Source organism: Cupressus sempervirens, chromosome 1 (genome assembly GCF_028749045.1).
Source record: "Cupressus sempervirens isolate cs-2001-9-10 chromosome 1, ASM2874904v1, whole genome shotgun sequence".
Taxonomy (NCBI): domain Eukaryota; kingdom Viridiplantae; phylum Streptophyta; class Pinopsida; order Cupressales; family Cupressaceae; genus Cupressus; species Cupressus sempervirens.
The window spans coordinates 883,253,749-883,269,647 of NC_143118.1; positions in this window are offsets into that span (position 1 = coordinate 883,253,749).

Below are 15,899 nucleotides of genomic sequence, written 5' to 3' on the forward strand. Positions count from 1 at the left end.
GAACGACCCTTCCCTGCAATATGAAGTTGCGGGGTAGATAAAAATTGCAGGAATGTAGATTTTTGCCATGTGGCAGTTGTATGCCTAAAATGTGAGCACACTTCTATGAATCATTATATTCGATATTACTCAAGAATGAGGTCTCAAATGGCGACTCATAGCTCTCTAGTCATGGTGTGCAAGGGTTTTGCAATGGAGGCCCTCAGTTTGACCTAGTTCATGCCCATGCAAGCACACCATGAAATGAGAGATTCAAAGATCCAAAATGCATGCAAATGGAGATGAAAACTAATCTATATGATAACAATACAAGAACAATGCAAAATTTAATCTATGAAAGCAAGATCTAATCTTATGAAATAAAATATGACTCTAAACTAACATGCAAATGCAATGATAAAATCCCATGATGAAAGCCATGGGTGCAAGAGAGAATGAGACAAGAAGATAGAAGTTCTCCACAAAAAGCTTTAGCATTCAAAAATGCTTTCTTCAAAAATTGCTCTCCAAACCTACAGCATAACAATAACATCATCCCTCCTCTAAAATGAGGAGAGGGCTCTCCCTTATAAAGGAAATTATGGAGGTGAGAGGCTTCTCACAACCAATATGGGATAATATAGTTTAATCCATGTGAGACGAAATTCCACCAATGAGAAAAGAGGAGTGGTTGAGAAGAAAGTGAAAAGATAAGTCCCACTTAGAAATATGTGCATTTAAGTGTAGAAATTAAATAAAAGAATTTATTTTATTTCCCTTTCATCAACAAGAGATATTTAAGTGGGATTTTCATTTAATTAAAAGGGAGCAAGTTCTTTTAATTAAATAGGAGATATTTAATTAAATTAAAAGAGGGGTTTTTCTCTTAATTAATTAAATGTGGATGAATTATTTAATTAAAAAAGAGGTTTCCTTTTAATTAAATGGGGACTTATTTTATTTAATTAAAAGAGGAGATTTTCTTTTAATTAAATAAGAATTAGGATAAAATGATCAACCTTAGAAATAAAATAATCGAATTTGATCAAGGAAATTGATTTGAATTGATTTAATAAAATATTGCAAACCATTGATTCAAAAAATTTGATAAATTGATAAATTGAATAATGGGGGGCCATAGTTTAGGCGACCATTTTAGGGTGTATACAGCAGCACAAGCCCAGTCGATGATGAGGTGGTGCAGAAGATCAGTTCAGATGTGATGCACAGGATGCTACCACATCACAGATCCGACAGATGGCGCATTTTCACAAAACAAAAATGCGCATCGGTTAAGTAATGCGAGAAAGTGAGATTTCGCATGCCACTGGGCCCAGAGTAGATGGTGATGTGGTAGATGTATAGATGGTGAGCCAATCACAAAGTGCCATGTGGCATCAGTCAACGGAGGGTTGACCTCGAATTTAGGGGATAAGCAACAGTTTGGAAATAGTAAAATACAATATTTTATTATTTTTTGCAAATAGATGCACGTGAGACCTTTTAAATCAAAAGGGGCTTATAGTCTAAATTTTCAACTTTAGAGATTTTTAATTTTATGAAATTTAAAAATCTAAGTTGCAGACCTCAATTTCATAGCAAAGGAGGACATTTTTCAAATCAAGATTTTGGGTGTTTCCGGAAGGCAAAGTATGCCTTATCATATACCATTGGAATCGTGTGAATCTAAAATTTTTGATTCTACAGTTAGTTTTTACACAGAACATAGTATGTTCCTGCTATAGGGGGTTTTCTATAAGAGGTCGGTTGGCATATTTTATCAGGTGTTTTGAATCACCAGTTGCAGGATTCAGTGAAAAGACGCCTAAAATACATTCGGTAACTTTTGTATCTGATTATTTTGTACCTTCATGGTGTTTTGGCTAAAATTTGATCAATTAGCATGTGTTCAGATTTAGTTATTAGATTTCATCATTTAGCTGAGATATTTAGAAGTCAGTTACAGTGTAATGATGAAACAAAAATCAGATCAGATGGGTAGAGAGAGGAAAGAGGTTTTGCAACTGAACAAGATGAAATTCCAAGTGGACATGCGTCATTCTGAGATTCAATCTGGGAACTCATCTTCATCCTATATTATTCTTTCTTTCTTCCATTTGAAGGGTTCCAATTTTTGTTCCTGAGAAACCATAGGTTGGCAGTTTTCTCTGGGTAATACTAGCAGGGTTCCATTGATTTACTATGAAACCACATTTCTTTTAGCATATTCTCTCTTGTATGAACAACAGTAGGAAGAATAATACAACAAGTTCTGATATGTTAGGTTTCTCTATGTTTTCATTTCATGCATATGGTTGTATTTTTCAAAGAGATTAATATAATGAACAGCAGGATTTTATCAGTACCATCTTGAATCTTGTCTCCTTTTTTAGTAAGCTTCAATGTTTTACGATCTTTGAACAAAGAGCCTAGGTCATAGTTACAGTCTCTTAAGGCTGTATGATGTTTTATTGTTGCTTATAACTCAAGGGGTTGTGTAAATGCTTCAATAAATCAACAGGGTTGCAAGTTTATTAATGGGGATATCAGGTAAGAATGAGGTTTAGATTGAGCACAAATGTCTATTTACAAATTGAATAGATAGATCATATGTCTGAATATACGTATAAGTATCAGATATCCATATGTATGCATTCGATTCATGGATTTGCCAAATGGATTAGGCACTGATCAACTACAGGATCATTAAGTCTTACTGCTGCATATCTGAGGGTTTGTTGAATTCAACATTATAAATCAAACGATCTTTACATTTTATGTTGAAGAGCTATAATGTTATACCCTCACTCAGTTTGTGAATATTCTAGATTTCCAATTTGCTACTGTAGATCTGTGTCATTTCATGAGTTATTAGGAGATATAAGGGTTTCATCTGCTTAATAGATTCAGCGATATGTTTTTGCATTAGTACGGTATCATTTGAATCTCAGGTCTACTCGCCTAAATTTAGTAGAGCCTGAAGAAGAAGAAGGGTGAAGCCTTATAGTTGGCCCTGTGTCTGAAGTGATATGTTGATAATGGGAGTTAGCTGCCCCTAGATGTGTCATATTCTCATGGGGATAATTGAAAACCCTCCAGCGTTTTCAAACACCAACAACCCCCATGCTTGACTACAGTAAGTAGGCTCTAATTTTCCTTCCAGTTAGAATAAGATTGAGTGTACTTATTATTATTTAAAACTTGTATTAGATATAAACAAGGAAATTTCTTCATAAAAAGAGATGCCTATTTCATAACCTCTATTTGCTTAGGTTTTCTTTCTTTTGAGATTGGTGTCCAAAAGAGTGGAAAAAGTTTCTTGAACAACTAGACTTTTAGTATATTTTCGAAATTCATAGATATGAATGTATTGGATCAGATGATAAGGGTAATGATTAATATTAGTATATTTTTGCAATTTATGAATGTTTGATGTTTCCTTTGATATAGTATTACATGATTTATATATCATTAGGAAGTTTGGGAGAAAAAGTAAAAAGATAATAATGAATTGTATTGCATGTTCATGTAAAAACAATCATACTATCAAATTCAAAAATCATGATAGTAATGTTTTTTTTATTACAGATAGAAACTCCCAGATCTGTACACTAATCCTTATGAAAATTCAAATGATATAGCAGAATAACATCTATGTAATGATAGTAATGTTTTTTTATTACAAATAGAAACTCCCCGATCTGTAAACTGATCCTCATGAAAATCCAAATGATATAGCAGAATAACATCTATGTAACAGCCAAATGAATAATACATATTTTCTTAAGTTCTCTTAGTACTAAACTATGTATATATCACTTTTGAGATTATTTAAAAACATCTTGGTCATGTTCACAGTCAAACAAATCATGAAGGATTGTTTATGATTTCATTATTCTCCATCATTGTTAATGCATTCTTAATTTAGGGAGTCTGATCTAAATGTGTTCTTACGTTCCCAAAATTTTACTAGGTGGCTTGGAAGATAACAAAAATATCTTGGAGATATTAAAGATTTCAAATTTTTATGATCGAAGTCACGACCAAATTCAATGGCCTTCTGTTATCAACATTATATATTCCCATTAGAATCTTCACCTTCTTTGCAGCTTGTTATATGTATTATGTTATAAAAGATAGGAATCGGAAGAAATGAAAAGGCAGAGTTAGAGATTGTTTTAAGAAGAGAATAAAAATCTGATCTGTACATGTGTTTTCATATTGTGAAGGCAGGTATTAAAGAGTGTTTATAAGATTGTAATGAGTTTATTTTTATTTTTAATGGAGGAGGAGAAAGTTTAATTAAAGATAGTAAATGTGGGTTGTTAAAGTTTTAAATGGAGAGCTATAATTCATTTAGTTTATCAATGGCAAATGTGGATTGTTAAAGTTTTACATAGAGAGTTATAAATCATTTAGTGCTTAAGTCTAAAGATATGATATAATTTAGATAAAATAAAAATATATTTAAATTATTATATTTATTTCTGTTTTTCAATTTCTGATGTTTTATAATGATTCTGGAAATATCTTTTTATTTAAAATAAATTATTTATTTAATTAGAAATTATTTAAGTCAAATTGTCTTGGAAGGTTATGAAGGTAATTTTGGATACACGATTGTTTATAAGAATTAAAAAAATTCTTTTAAGAATAATTTATTTCTATTTTGCCAAATGTACACTATGAAGAAAATTAATGACTGTAAATCGTACAAGCAATTCTACAGAGTTTCATAATAGCTGACATAATAAAAAACAAAAAAAGACAAATTTGAGGAATTGTCAAATTAATGAAAGGTTCCAAACCTACGTATATGCGCTATTATGAACAGTAAATACATGAGCTGTTATAAACAACCATAAAATACAGTTTTTATCAACAAGTAAAAGTAAAGCTATGCTATACTGCATTGATGATAGTAATAAAGACAGAGCAAGTTGTTGAAATTAGAGAGGGAGTGAACAAAGAGTGGGGGCCATGAAAGGCCAAGTTCCGTGTTTCTTGTTGGGGTTAAATTTCTTTTATTTTAAATTAATTTACTTCATACTTGAGTTCAATAAGGATTCATTTTTTCCTCTGGTTAGAAATGAGTGTTTGATAATAATAGGCTGTAAGAATTGACAATTTGATGAGATGCTTAATTCTGGTTTGCACTAGTTGGTATGAGAGTGTAGAGTTTACGGTAAGACCTCTTGACTAAAGTATTAGAGGCAAGGAAAATGTTGAAGAAAGTATTTTTGAAGGCCTAAATAGAGAAGCAAGAGCCCATTCAAAAGGTCAATGTATTTCAAACTGTTTGCAAACTCGGTGGAAAGTATTGTACATTTGTTATCCACAGCAGTAGGAAAGAAGATGATTTGTTGTTGTCATGACCTGTCTTGCAATTTTTATTGTTTTGGCTATGTGGCAATCTTGTTGATTTCAACTTCATCAAATTTTGTTTTAGCTTGGATTAAGTAATGATTAAGTTGACTACGGTTTTATGATGAGATTATTAGTATGATTTAATAGATAATAAAGGTATTGGAAAATAATGGTTACATCATTCATAATGTTTTATATTATGATGAATTTCATTTAAAATGATAATGTAATGACTTATGTTACATAATGAATTTCATTTCTATTATTTCTTCCATCATTATTCCTTCTAGTTTGGTCTTGGAAATTTTGTTGATAAGGGTTATTGAATTTGGGAAGCTATCTCTTCCTGGCAATAAGCTTATTTAACAATTTTTGAATCATTTCCTTTGAAGAGGTAGTACTAATAGTACTCACCTTAGTTTGTATCTTACATTTCCATCTTCCCATCGAAATCATATCATCTTCTAATTCCATAGCCAATCTTTGTGTCGCTTCCAAATCAATAGGATAGGCCATTCTTAAATTAAAGTTGATATCAAGTGGCATGTCACTTATGAAGAAGATTTTCAAGTTTATTACAATAGGCCTATCATCCATAGGAATCTTGTTACTGATTTTTTTAAAGTTAGAAACAAAACCTCTCATGCTTAAAGAGGGTTTTTTATTGATGGATGTTAGTTGTGCCAGCAACACATGTTCATCTTTAGCCATTTTGAACCTTGCTTCGAAGGTTGTTCTTATTGTCGCACAACTTGTAATTGTAGCATCACCTAAATGATAGAACCAATTACCCACAGTTTTGACCAGGGTTTTAACAAATAATTTGATAGTCACATCTTCATGTCCAACTCCTAGAATATGAGTTGTTGCAAAGAAATCCTTGATATGCTCATACATAGAAGTTTTCTTGAAAATATGGCAAAATTCTTCCTAGAAGCCTTTCATGACTATTTGTGTAAGGTATTGTGGAAAATTAATAATAGGAGGAGAAACTACTCTGATTAGGGTCAATCCTTGACAAGTGGTAGATAATGGAGATTTTTTCTTGGGAGGCAAAGGTGATCTACTTCTGCTCTTCCTATCACTTCTTTGATGGGGTACTTCTAATATGGAGAAGCTAAGTTCTACAAGCCTTTCGAATACAAGATCTTGCCCACCCTGCTCTTAGGTACTCCTAAGAAATCTTCCTTGATCCAAAGTGTTAGATTAATTCTATTGTTGAGCTTTGTATTCTTCTCTTCAGAGTTCTCTCCTTTGGATTGCTCTTTCTTGTGCTTCAACTATAGCTTCTTCTTGTTCAAGCACTTGACTAGTGTTTGTGTAGTGCTCAATATTTCTTCTATATCTCTAGACAAATGTGCTTAGGGAAGAAATGATATCTTCTTGGTCATCTTGGAATCTAGGATTATGTTGAAGTGTATGAAATACATTCTCATCAGGTAGCACCATTTTTCCTAATGTTAAATATTTTTTCTGGTCTAGTGACTATTCAATCTCCCTAGTAGAGTGGCCAAAAATATGTTGGTAAACATATTGTTCTTTCTTATAATAACTCTCAAAGCACCCAAATGTATAAAGAACAATTGAATGTACAATAGTTTGGAAAAAAATATTGGATAACTAATTTCCCTCTGAATTATAGGTATAGCTCCCTTACTTATGATTTTCAAAGAATTTATTTATTTCTAATTCTAGTATGGTATGTTCTTGACCATAGAACAAAAGAGGTAAACCAAGCTAGATCTAGGAAGAACTAACTCATGAAATTGATTGGTCTTGGGATGAGATCAAGTCTAGAAATTCACACATCTTATGAATCTACATAATTGATAATGTAATTGTGAAAACTTGTAATATGAATAAAATGTAGGATGAAATGATTTGAAGCTAAGATGTGAGACTATAATTTGCACATCACTACAAAAGTATTTCTTATAACTTTAGTAATTCTTTAATTAATTGTTAGTTTTTAAAATTGAAACAAGAAACAAAACTCTAATTATCTTTAGATTTCTAATCTAACTTGAAAGAAATAGATAGAATAACCTATGCATGGAAAATAAAGAAATGATATTAAAAACTTCCTTTCTTGTTTGTATGACAAAGAGTATTTCACACCAAAAAATTTTGACCTTTCCATTAACATAGAAAATATCATATATAGGCCCCCTGATAGGATTCTAAGCCAGTTATAAATTCATCAGTTACATTAACAAAGCACTTGAATTGCTCAGCAATCGAACAATCATCGATTACAATTTAATACATAAGAGAAAGAAAGCAAAAATGATTAGAAACCTTCAAAATGGTTCATATTCCTCTTTGATCTGTAATAGTCATCTTGGTGCCAAAACTTGTATTTACTCAATGATCACAATAGGTTTGAATTCTTGTCATTGCTCTCAAATTAATTATCACAATTAATTGTTTATGACTTCTTCCATGGGTCCCTTTGTCCACAATTTTCTAGGTATCACTTTCCTATATTGGTTATTCTTCTAGCAATGACTAAAATAATTAACCATGTCGCAGCTTTGCAACCACCAGATACAAATTGATTCATCTCTTAACTACTTGCAATGATGCAAAAGCTCAAGTCTTAACTATTGTGGTTAGCTCTTTATTGCTTTATCAAAAAACTAGATGTTGCTTATTTCGATCACTGAACTAATCCGATTATTGAATTCCTTATCATCTTTGGAAACTTAACATGTCTCGATCCTAGTAACCATAATGAAGTAGCAAAGACTACACACTAACCATAATTGTGCTCTCAAAACATCAAAATTAATTGTTATTTCAAACCTGTGAAGTAGCAAAACCTTTGAATATGACTGCATCACCTCTTCACAACTGTTAATCAATTAACACCTTTATATCTTGTCATGATGCGATGATCGTTTGACTTAACCATTATTGTCTCTTGTAGTTTCATAGCCTTATTTGAAGTTCAACATTAACATGGTGTGTAGATGTGATTTATGTACTTTCACCATTTCACAACTTAATACAAAATTTTAGTTGATTGTATGTGATGTGGGCATATGCACCGAGTTGTGGTGCCAAAAAGGTGACAAGGAATTTTTTTTTTCCTATTTTACAAAGCACGTACGCGCTATAGCGCATATGCACTATAGTGCGCACGCGTTATGGCTTGGGCAACCTAAGCCATAGTGCGTATGCGCTATAGCGCGTACGTGCTTTTTAAAAAATAAAAAGTATATATGATGGGTTGCAGACCCACAGCCCATCATTTTCATCAGTATTTTCTTCTACTCCTACAGCGAGTAGCGCATACGCGAGTTGAAGACTTAACATTTTCACCACCATTTGCCAAAATGCCTCCTCGTCGATGAAATCCAAGACCACAAGCGCACCCACAACGACGCCGTAAGTGATATAAACCTAACTTTGCATTGTTTGATATATTTTTCATATTGTTTTGTAAGTTTTTTATATTCTTTTGTAGGTTTTTTACAAATTTCATTTAGATTTGTTTATTTATTTGGATTTCAATTGATTTTTTATCAGGAAATGTTCATAATCAACCAGAAAATCCACAAGAACATCAAAACCCTCAAGAACCCCAAAACCAAAACCCTCCTCAAGAAGAACAACAAATTCCACAACCTGAACCAATTGCAAGACCTTCACCAGGCACACAAGAAAATATAATGAATGAAATAGTGAGAGGCAAAATTGAATTAGAAAAACTCATTGCTCGGTTGAAAGAATCCGGACAAACCAATCCAATGAGGGCTCAATTGACATCATCTCTCAAATCCATTAACACCTAGATAGCCTCAGTTAGTGGTCAGTTAGATATTTGGTGGGTTAAGAGGGATGAACAAAAAAGATTTTATGCAAATAAATTGTCATATGAAGATGTTAAAAAAAAAGAAATACCAAAAGGTAGTATATGTGCATTATTTAGAAAACTCGGTGAGCAAAATAATGTTAGAGAGGGTACTAAATGATTCCCCATCCATTGGTGCATACACGATGCTATTAGAAATAATTTTTGGGATAGATGGTAGATGGTTTTGGATGCCCCTCCTTGAAACAATCACAAGGTCCCCATGTATTTTTTGAAGAAATTATATTGTGAGTTTTTCCTTAGGGAGATCCCCAATTATTTTGATATATTAGACTCCTAGGGTAGAGGTGGGGGGTCATAATTTGAGAGGTCGGGAGCACATCGTGACCCTAATGTAGTTAGGGCACCTGTGGTCAAGCCACAGTGCAAGCATGTGACTATTCCTTCAGTTGTGAAGGAAAATGTAGAGGCCAACACTCTAGGGACCATTAATGCTTTGACGCAGACCCTCATCCATTCCATGAGCCCATTAGTTGAGGGGGAGCCTTATGTGCATTGTGGTCACATGTGCACTTCATGTGGATCCCTATGCACATTTGGCACTCATGTTGGAGATGGTGCAGATGATGGGCTTGTCACCGATCAGTTCCTGAATGAGACATTTGGCATTGACACACAGGTAAATTACAATTATAATTTACTAATTTGATCACATTTCATATGTATAGTGAATGACTAATTAATTAGCTTCTATTGACATTGTTCAAAATTCAGGGTCAGAGTGTTGATGGGCCTAGCAGCGATCCTCCAGGCCCATTTTTTGTCCCTTCCACGAGTCTTGAGGTATGTATTGATTTAATCATTTTTATTAATACATACATTTATTATGTAATCATATTAAGGATTAACAAAAAAAAATTATGCATGTGCATCAGTTCTCCACAAGACCCTCAACCTTTACCACAGACTTGGAGCATAGACATTATACGAGCTTCACACAGGTACAGTTGTTTCATGTTAATTTAATTCATTTGATTATATTTATTTTATGTTTCATGTTAGATGTAACGTGTATTGTATGACATGCAGCTCATGATGTCGGACACACCTCCTCATCTGCGATAGTCTATTGATAGTGGAGTGGCCACAGCTTTAGCTAGCTCATAGCCACTGACAGAGGTATGAAAGAATTTTTTTCATTTTAGTTGTTGTTTATAATAGTTTTAAAATCTCAAAATTTCTAATGTTAACCTTTGTTTATATATTGCTATAGCTTTTATGGTTTTTACACAAGCAGTATGTATGTTAGGCCTACTGATACTCTTTTAATTATGGATTGAAACCTTGTTTTTGTTTTACTAAGTGGTAAGGGGTAGTTTTGTCTAATGGTTATCTGCTAATAGTAGGTTAGTTTGTTGCTAAAGGGTCATCCCCCTAGTTTTGGCTACTTTTAATTCAAAAACTAATAGTGAAGATAGAAGTGGCAATGAAAGAATTAGATAAAGAAGAACTAGGAGCACATATTGAAGTTAGAAGTAGAGAAGAAGTAGGAAAATCAAATAAAGGTATGAGGACTAAGAGTAGAAGATAATGAAATTAAAAGTAAAGATAGGAATAGAAGATTAGTTGTATTCCAAGTTGATTGCAACTAGGAGTAGGACCTAAAAGATGGAAGTTATATGTTTTCTATAAATAATAGTCAAGTTTAAAGATATAATTGGTGATTAGATATACTCACCTTGGTCTAGTAGAGTCATAAGTGCAAGAGAATTTGTGTTTTAAATTAATATTATTCATAGGCCAAAGTCAAATGTTGAACTTGATAATAGAACTAGGCATATCCTTATGATTCAAAGAAACTATAGTTTTTGGAATCAACACCATCAACTCTCCTTCACTATTTCTTTGGGATGAATGGAACTAGCATAACAAAATTCTACATTCTTTCATTCTCGTCCTCTCCTCCTCTCATACAAAATAAACTTGGATAAGATAACTTACTAGACTTTTGGATTCATGGCCCTTCTCTCTTCTTTTCATATTCTTATAGCTATGCTAGTGGGATAAATCATTGAGTATTTTCTTATCTTTTATTTTTGCTCTTTCTTTTCTCAAGTGACCACTTGAGCTTTTTCTATAGCTTTTACAACACGATTCTTGAGATTGAGACATTTTTTTGAGTGAGGTCTCTTCAACTAGTTGACTAGGAATCTTAGTAAGCTTTAGGATTTTGTTGTTCTTTTATGTATCCTTTCAAATGAATGTAATAGTTAATATTCTTGGTTTGGGAGCTTTTGTCCTTCAGCTTGGTGATGTTTAATCTCCTTGTAGTTTTCCCAAAATCTTTACCCCTTTCTCTTTTTTTCTTCTACTTTATTGTGTGCATGAGGTGGACACATGCTTCCAATAAAGTGGGGACTACATGTATCATTTGAAAAAGTAAGAACACTTATTTGGTATTATTTTTAGCCCCATTTTAATATACATTATGGGTTCCTACATTGATTTCACACTTTCTTTTAAACACTCATTGGACCTTCAAATTATTATTTAAGTCCTATATTGATTCATTTTCTTTAAAAACTCAAGGTTACCCTTATCTATAAGTGTGCTTCTCTATTTCAACTTCAATCAAATAATTCCTTTCATTTATTGGACCTTATCTTACCATTTATGACATGTATTTTCTCTCTAAACCCAAAAATAAGTTGTTAGATCAAATTTCACACGTTCTAAATATCTTGGACCCACAATCAAAACTTGGATTGGAATTGGTGGGTATAAGATGAATTTGGTGATATTTACTTGGGTACAATATTTTTGTTGGTGATATGTGTATTTATAAGTGATTATATTTATTGAATTGTTGTAGGGTCTCGTCACGCCTGACCGTCCACGAGCATTTGAGGTGAACTTACAAAGTGACTATTTGTTGGTGGTAAGAAAATAATTGATTTTGTTTGTACATATATTTGATTTCAATGTATAATAAATATTGATTCATATCTACTTTCTTTGTATCATTTGAAGCTGGAGAAGAGCCTCAACAAGAGGTCGAGTGAGCATGTCAAGAGGGCCCCGTCATCTCCACTATCTCCCTCCACATGGTGGCAAAGGACATCGAGAGACTTGTTTCCTTCCCCTCGTGGGAAGGAAAAGATGTAGTTGATCTAGGCATATATATATATATATATATATATATATATATAGGCATCAATGGACATATTCGATACACATTTGATGTATATGACATTCTATATTTGATGTATGACATTATTCGACTTATGACATTATTGGTTGATATATGATATGTTTGTTCATGTTTGTTCATGTATGACATTAAATTAGATATGTGCATACATATGAAATTAAATTCAATACCTAATCTATTCAAAAATTTGATAGAATATTGATTAACAATAAACTTTATCATTGTTTAAGCATAAGTTAAGCATTTGCAATATGTCATCATCATATGATTTATGATCTTGTTCATGTTTAAAGTTTTCCTTCTCTATCATTTGTTTATCAAGTTTAATTCAATACCTAATTAGTTTGAATTTTTGATACAATATTGATTGGCAATAGAATTTATTAGGCAATATTCGTGGACCTCCTGGCAATTGGTCACCTAAATGAGAACCTTGAGATTTATTAGGAACTCCATTAAAGAAATCAGTAGTTTGAAATTACTCTATCCAACAAAATAGTGGTCTACAAATATTAGAGAGATAGACTTAATATTTACCAAGTGGTCATCCAATGCCAAGTGTTGTGGATGTATCTCCATTCAAAGTTCAATCACATGTTAAATAATAGACATTTTAGGAGTAATAATAAGTTATCTAACCTTATTAACATTCTTTTGTATGAGTTCCAAGTAAGGTATCAAGTGTGCTTGAAATTCAAGACTTTGTCTTCTCATCTTGTCCATGTCTTTACTTAAATCAACTTGGATTAACTAAGGTACCTCAATTAACTTAAAAACACTATTCTTTAAATCCTCATCAATATTTTTCAACTTTCTTTAAAATATACTGTGTCAAATGTAGTACATCACATAACTATTGGAGTAGGTGGATTATCTCCTTAAGAATATTTTCTAGCTTGGTTGTAATACCACCAAGTTCAACTTGTTGAGCAGTAATGGACTCATTTAGTTTCTCCATAATCTTCTTCTCTATTCTTTTCTCTTCTAATTGTATCAAATTTTCATTAACATCAACATCAGGTGCATTTACCTATTTTACAAGTAAACTTAATTGATCAATCATTGGAGGTTTGTCATTGGCTAGTGCATCTAGAACAATTTGTAATAAGATGTCATTTACATCTTATAATACTTGTTTGTACTTCACTTCCTATTTTTCTCTTTTGCATCTTTCCCCTTCACAATTCTCCATAATTTATCATAGCATTAGAATCCAATTTTGTATGATCATAAATTGAAAGTATGATAGCTTCATCTAATATTACCTTATCTCTTCTACTCTTTTTCATCTTTTTGTTGTCTTGTAATGTGATTGATCTTGTACTTGGTGATATAATTGGTTGCACTAAAGCCATCTCCTCCTTAGATTTCTTATTTTTCTCATCAATTAAAGGTTTGTCTTACTTTACCCACTTTTTGTTGTGAAAATATTAGGCTATTTAGCTAGTGTCCCCATAACAACATTTGAAACAACAATTTTGTTTAGTTTTCGCTATGTGTATACAACAATGTTCATTATTATTTAGGGGAATAGTGATAGTTACTAATCCATGTAACCCCAATAATGTTTCCTTGTATTCATTACAGTCCTATAATAGTTGATAATTTCTATAAGGATTTAACTAATTCTGACTTGGTTGTGCATAAGGTACCTATTAGTAAGTCATATTTTGCGAATAAGGACTCTAAGAAGAATTTTGATCCTTTGCAAAGCTATTCTCCACATCAAACTCCCATGTTTGATTCAATTCAAGTGTCTACTTGTAAGAGACAACAAAGCAAACCTAATGCTTAAAAGATTAAGGAGAAAATTGACCTTGGTATTCAAGCTACTCTAGAAAAAAATTTAATAGATAGAAAAAGGAAAAGGAGTGCAAAAGGCACTCCTTAGAAGAATGAGGGACCTTTTGTGAAGTGTCAGACAAAAGATGTGCTCTCTAATCTAACTTGATGCGGGTGGTGCTGATGTAATTTTGCTTGAAAAAAAAAAATTGTCTCAATAATCATATTCTTCTATAATTGAAAAGTTGACTAAGTGGAACTCATTTCATGTTCACGTTGCAGGTGCTTCGGGTGGTTCATGTATTCTTTGGAACCATAAATCTTGCACTGCTATATATTCAGTCTTTTCCTAACTAGTGGCAAGTAGTTGTTACTAATTTTGGTATGTCATTCATAGTGCTCAATATATATGGCCCTACTTCTAATGTGATGATAAGACAGAACTTTTGGATTCCTATTCTTAGGCTATTTCCAACATTCAAGATGATAAATTTATTGTGCCTAGGGATTTCAATGGCATTCTATCTTAGGATGAGAAAATTGAAGGTATATTCCCCCTCTTCATAAAATGATAAATTTTATGATTTTGTGAATAATAAAACCCTCATTCATATCCCTCCTTCTAAAGGGGCATTTACATGGACCAATAAGGGACAAGAATTTCACCAAATTACTAGAGACTTGATAGGTTTCTTATTTCTCATTATTGATTCCTCTCAAATATTAATATTAATTCAAAAATCCTCACTTTGGTTGCTTCAGATCATTTTTTCATTTCTCTATGTATTGAATCTAAGGGGAGTCCCAGTGGTAGTAAAAAAAATTTTAAGTTTAAGCATATGTGGTTTAGGCACTTGGATTTCTTGTCACTACTCAACCAATGTTGTTTGCTCCTTTTGTCAAGGAATCTAGAATGTATCAGCTTCACATGAAGCTTAGATAAGGTTTACCCAGCTACCTAGAGCTAATGGAGTAGAAAATTTGATCCCGCAACGAAAGGTGAGAGAGATTTTGCAGTTGGCAACTTTGTACTAGCCAAAACTGCAAGTTTTAGCATCACCCAAGATGGCATTGTAAAATGAAAATGGAATGTGATCTCCAAAAAGAGAGAGAGGTTATTGTAGGTCTCTACAACATGGTCATGTAAGACCTAGAATTGCATCCATACCTTGCACGACCTCCGAGATCTACCCCATCAAAGATCACAATCCTATGGGATTTAGTGACCCTTGGGGACATTTTGGTTTGGCATGCCTGAGAATGTTTGAGCGCTGAAGGGGATAGGAAAAGCTTGAGGATAGGGTTTACCTAGCTAGCCAGAGCTAATAGAGCAGATAGTTTGATCCCACGATGAAAGGTGAGAGAGATTTGGCAGTTGGCAACTTTGTACTAGCCAACACTGCAAGTTTCAGCATCACCCGAGATGGTGTTGTAAAATGAAAATGGAATGTGATCTCCAAAAAGTGAGAGAGTTTATTGTAGGTCTCTACAACACAGTCTTGTAGGAACTAGAATCGTATCTATACCTCACACGAGCTCTGAGATATGCCCCATCAAAGATCATAGCCCTATGTGATTTAGTGACCCTTCGGGACATTTTGGTTCGGCGTGCCCAAGAATTTTTGAGCGTTGAAGGGGGTAGGAAAAGGTTGAGGATAGGGTTTACCCAACCACCTAAAGCTAACGGGGCAGACAGTTCAATCCCACGACGAAATGTGAGAGAGATTTGGCAGTTGACAACTT